This window comes from Pelophylax lessonae (genome assembly GCF_965119305.1).
Source record: "Pelophylax lessonae genome assembly, chromosome: 6".
Lineage (NCBI taxonomy): Eukaryota > Metazoa > Chordata > Amphibia > Anura > Ranidae > Pelophylax > Pelophylax lessonae.
This window is the reverse complement of record NC_138773.1, coordinates 82069733-82075625: the sequence shown is the minus strand read 5'-3', so window position 1 is coordinate 82075625 and position 5893 is coordinate 82069733. Positions and strand designations below refer to the sequence as shown.

At 47.2% G+C, this 5893-nt stretch overlaps 1 pseudogene across 1 annotated transcript; it reads right to left on the bottom strand.

Moving 5' to 3' along the window:
• Window positions 1-1196: 1196 nt before the first annotated feature.
• On the bottom strand, window positions 1197-2050 carry LOC309557683 (annotated as a pseudogene). Its single transcript has one exon. The product of its transcript is annotated as an uncharacterized misc_RNA (transcript).
• Window positions 2051-5893: the final 3843 nt, after the last annotated feature.

Here is a 5893-nt window from a genome sequence, read left to right as displayed (position 1 = left end):
CAAATTTCTCCCACTCTCTTGTATATGTAGAATTTGTAGTCCCTGCGACCGCAATCTGGCCGATTCAAGAGCCAAGCCGCTAGTTGCAGCCTCCCTGGATTCCGATGTGTCCACTGTCCCTGTTTCAATAGGTCTTCCTTCAGGGGCAGAGCTATTGGCCGGGCTGCCGCCATCTGTAATAGCAATGGAAACCAGGGTCTTCGAGGCCAGAAGGGTAGTATGAGGATTGCATGTGTCCCCTCTTTTGCGATTTTCAATAATGTCTTCAAAATTAGTGGAAATGGAGGGAAGATGTATACTAGTGGGAACGTCCATGGAATTGAGAATGCATCTTGTGCTATCGCTTTGTGGTTCTTGAACCTTGTTACAAATTTTGGCAGCTGTGCATTCTCTGATGTTGCCATTAGATCCACGGAGGGTGTTCCCCATTCGGAGAAAATTTGTTCCAGGTAGCATCTGTTGACCGCCCACTCGCTGCTGGTGGGGAAATTTCCAACTCAGCTGATCTGCAAGGATGTTCTGTCTGCCTGGAATGTAGGTCGCTGTCAGGGCCTCCAGGCGTGTCTCGGCCCAGACAAAAATCCTGGTTGTCAATTGCAGTAAAGAGAGGCTTTTGGTTCCTCCTTGTCGGGCTATGTAGGAGACTGCCGTTTGATTGTCCAACCTTAGTTGGACTTGGGTTCCTTGAATCAAGTCTTCGAAAGCACGCAGGGCTAGGAAGGCTGCTTGCAACTCCAGGAGATTGGAGTGTCTTGTCTCCATTGCTTGCCATCTGCCCTGAATCTGCCTGCCGAGGCAGTGGGCCCCCCAGCTCCAGGGACTGGCATCCGAAGTCATTGTTATCCACTCCCCTGGGCTGAGGGGCATGCCTCGCGACAGGCTGTCCGGTGAACTCAACCATACTAGGTTCTGGCGGATTCAAGTTGGCAACCTAATCCTCTGATCTAAGGATGAGCCATCCCACTGACAAAGTAATGACGTCTGAAAAGCTCTTGTATGGAATTTTGCCCAAGGTACTGTTTCTGACACAATTCTTTTACGTATCCTATTAAAAATTCTTGCTTCCTCCGGTCCTGTGGCCATCTTGTCTGGACGAATATGTTCAGTGGTTTTTGCCGAAAGACTATCTTGTAGCCCGTCTTTATCATACTTTGGACCCATTGGTCCCTGACTTCGTCCGTCCATACCCTCCAAAAGGCTGTCAGCCTGGCCCCCACCTGGAGGGGTTGGACAGATGCACCGTCAAAAAGACTTCTCGGCCTTCTTCGCCGTTTGCGCTGCTCGTGACTTTACACCCCTCAAAAAGGAGCTCTGCGTTCCTCTCCATTGGCCCCTTGCATATTCTCGACCAGGCCTATATGATCTCCTGCGCTCTTCTGAAATCGGTCTGTCCTGGACGGAAGGATGGTTGTCTCTTCTTTGCTCTCTGTGGTAAGAGTCCCATCTTACCTCCCGTTACACGCTTAATTGCTTCCTCTAAGGTCTTTCCAAAAAGTATCTTACCGTTAAACGGAATATTGCAAAGTGCCTGTTTTGATGCACTGTCAGCCGCCCAGTGCCGCAGCTAGAGGGCTCTCTTTGCTGTCACCGAGTGCACCATAAGCCTCCCTAACAGCTTTACGAGGTCTATGGAGGCCTCCGCCAGGAAGGCTGCTGTCAGATTTAATTCTTTCAAGGCTGTAACAATCCTGGCTCTCTCTGCTCCTGAGTTAAGTGCGGTCTCCACGTTCGTGACCCATACCTTAACGGCTCTGGAGATGGAGGACAATGCTATGCTCGGGCAGCAGGCCATACCAGCCAACGAGTAGATCTTTTTAAGATCAGCATCCGCCCGTCGATCCATTGGGTCCCTGAAGGTTACGGAGTCCTCTAAAGGAAGAGACACCTACCTTGCCAAATGCTATAGGGCTGCATCTACCCCCCGCGGAGATTCCCAAAACTCGGCATCCACGGTCTCAAAAGGGTATAACTTAGAAAAACTATTCTTGGTGTTTGTTTTCTGCTCTGGTTTCCCCCATTCTTCTTCCAACAATTCTCGTATTTCTGTCATGAAAGGAAAAGTTGCTCCCTGCTTCTTTAGGGTTAGGAAATATCTCCTTACTTTTTCTGGTGGCTGGGAGTCTTGCTCCCATTCTATGGCTTCCTTTACAGCCGTGACATATGGTTCTCTAGATCCTCTGATTCCGAAGATGTTCTTGAGGAAATTTCCAGCACTGGCGGTGATCCCTTTCTGTACTCTGGTTTACTCCCTGTTTTAGGCCTTCTTCTCTGCGTACTTGTACTAGCCACCAGGTGTATGCTATCCGCCACGGCTTTGTGGATATATTCTTTAATTTTGTTTGCCTCTGCCTCCTTGTCTGTGGCCACATCTTTAATGCACTCGGGACACACAGGAGTTTTCCGGGAGCGGTAGGAGCCGTACAGGTCCAACATAAGCCCTCCGCGGGTCAACCTTTGGACCTCCTTGGCTCTATGGCTGGAGATTTACTAGCGTGCGACCTGCTCGGAGAATGAGGCACCTGGCTAGAGCGTGGTTCAGGTGGAGGTGAACCAGATCGTTGGCGGGTCTTTTCCTTATGCGAATGCTTCTTTTTAGGGCTCTTGCTCCTAAAAGACAAACACCCTTTAAATATGGTGTATGCACCGTCTAGTCCCTCGTAGCCCCCTCCTACCTTTCCGACGATCTTCATGCCCGCTGTGGCGAGCTCATGCTAAAAAAGAGGAAAGTAAGATAAGCATATTTCCTCCGTTTCCCCTCACCCTAACTTTCTCTAACTTAATAACATATAGATGAAATATGTTAAACACACAGAGAGAAGAAAAATAAAAAAGACACTCTTTTCTAGCTCCAGCTCTTTTTTTTTTTTTTTATATAAAAAAGAGGCTGCTTACCTGTATAGAAAAGACAGCACCAGCAGGTGGCAGCAGAGAGCAGATGAGCTTGAAAGGAAGAAGCTGGGAACCACCGGGTGGCAGCAGAGAGCTTACTACAAAGCAGACGAGGATAGGAGAGGGAGAGAGAGTGAGTCATCGGGAGGAAACACAGCCACCCGGAACCTAGTTATCTCTCTGCACTGACCTTCACATGCACAGAAAATGAAATGGCTCTTGGCATCGCTGCCTCTCTTATGCAGGGCGGTTGCTAGGCTACACCCACCGCCCACAGCTCCACCTCCTCTGATATCACTGCCAGTGAATATATCAGTCAGGGAGAACGGCCGGTGCATCCCTAATAGCTGCAAACAGGTGAGGGGAAACGGGCTGAGCACACCACAGCCTCTCCACCATACTCTTAGGCTCTTTAAGCCATTCATGCCCGCGGCCCCGGCACTCAGGGCATCCAGGGTGTTAAGAGGATTTACCTCTATCAGTCTGGACCTACCAATCCCAGGAGAGGCTAAACCTGGGTGGGAAGGTTCGGCAGGGGGGGATCCATTCTCACTTGTAGCTTTCTTCAGGTGGCCTGGAGACCAAAAAAAGGAGAACAAGAGGGAATGGGAGGGCCCTCTCTTATAAGCTAGGATAAGGGTGGTCCTGAGGGTTCGCAGGAGGAGCAAACCCAGGTGTGCTGACGTGGGGCTGGCCAGGAAAAATGAATTGCAACATTGAACACTGTGTGCAATGCTTAGCAGTAATGCATTGGTAATACACAAGACCGTGTGAATGAGCGCTAGTGGTTGACAGTAGCTTTAACTCATTATAGGCCTGAAATTCAGCCTGGCTAGTGTGTTCACTAATTTCCTGTCCTTTCCTGTGTCCACTTGAGCATAAGAGGGAGGTTGCGCAGCCCCAATCATGGAACTAGAAGCACTATGAAAAACCTGCCTAATGAATCTGCATACAATTAAGGGAAATCTCGTTTGACTCACGTTTGACTCACCAGATTTTCCATTAGGAGATTTTCCTTCACCTTCCACTAACAAATGTAAAATTTGGGATTGATACTCACTTTCTGTCACACTGACAACTGGCATCAGGACACTAGATTCGTTTGAACCTCCTTAAAGCGGAACTTTACCCATAACAACTTGATAAAAATGAATGGTCTTTAGCAAGGAACATACATTCCACATTACTAATTATGCTACCAAAAATAGTGTGTGCTGTAAGTTGCCTCCAGCATTGTTCCTGTTTCTTCTTTCTGGAGGCTGCCATTTTGCTGAAGCCCGGGGCCCCCTGAGCAGCAGTAAATCTTTAGGCTGTCGGCAGATTTGCCTCTCCATTTTCTGCACAATGCCAAAATATGGAGAGCAACTGAGCATGTGCAGAGCAGAGTAAGATAGTGTACACTTATTGTTATTGTTTTTACATAGCTATACCTGCAAAAGGGCCCAGCCGGAAGTGATCTAACAAGACTTAACTTTCTGACTAAAGTTCCACTTTAACCTCTCTGTTCCTGAATGACTACTACAGCTGGGCCGACCTGGGTTCTGGGAGACCGTCATATGCGGGTGGGCAGCACGCTCTGTGATAGCAGTGTCCTCCGGACAGTGCTGATTACAGATTGAGGTAAAGAGCCAATCAGCAGCTGTTTATAACGTGATCAGGTGCGTCCAATCACAGCTGATCATGAATGTAGCAGAAGCCGGATATTGGCACTCCTTTCCTCATACTGACAGGTGAGAGATGATAAACGACTTGTGTAAAAGGAACATGTACACTGGTAATCAGGGCACTGATTATTAGTGTCCTCATTAGCAGGACAGTCCCAACAGTGCCTACCAGTGCTACCAATCTGTGCCCGCCAGTGCTCCCAATCAGTGCCTCCTCATCAGTGTCACCTATCAGTGCCCATCAGTGCAGCCTATCAGTGTCACCTATCAGTACCCATAAGTGCCACCTATCAGTGCCTATCAGTGCAGCCTATAAGTGCCGCCTATTAGTGCCCATCAATACCACCTATCAGTGGCGATCAGTGCCGCCTATCCATGCAGCCTCATCAGTGCCTCCTCATCAGTGCCCACCAGTATGGCCTCATTAGTGCCCATTAATGCAGACTATCAGTGCCCATCAGCTCAGCCTCATCAGCACAGATCAGTGAAGGAAAAAAATGTCCTGTTTGCAAAATTTTATATGAAAAAGTTTTTTTTTTTTCAAGTTTCCTGTCTTTATTTGTTTATTTAGCAAAAATAAAAAACCAAGTTGTGATTAAATACCACTAAAAGAAAACTCTATTTGCGTGAACAAAAATGATAGAAAAGTTCATATGGGTACAGTATTGCATGACTGCGCAATTGCCATTCAAAGTGCGACAGCGCTGAAAGCTGCATATTGGCCTGGGCAGGAAGGGGGTAAAAGTTCCCAGTAGGCAAGTGGTTAATGAGGAATACACCACAGTAAAAATCATCTAAACTGAAGAAATAAAAAGTTTTGTCTTGAGTTGCACTTTCAGTCTGAGCATGTTGAATATAATTCTAAATAGAAATACTGGTGGGTGTTTTAAATAGGCTTTTAGCAGACTTTAACAAACTTGGAGAAATATTAATGCTTGGAAAAGCTTGTTGAAAACCTATTTAAAGTAGAACTCTTAACTTGATCACTAAAATCTCATATAATGTGATTTCAGAAGTTGTTTTCAGTCTTTTTAAACCTGTAGCTTTTATTAAATTTCTGGTGATTCTACCATGAAGGTCCATGTTCAGGCCTTCCTGTTATGGGATGATGGCGCTATGTTCCTTTCTCCCCATTGTGCTCCTGCGTGTCACCCTGGCACATGCCCTGGTGGAGATAAGAGGTGGCTGTGCTGATATACATTGAACAGTCATTGTCCAATGCTTTTAATTCCAGGAAGCTGGTCCAGAACAATGACCTGCAGCTAATGCTAGAGAGCATACATAGAGACAAGAGGCGGAATGGCTGCAAGGTGATGAAGGAGATCAGTAGTGCTGACAAC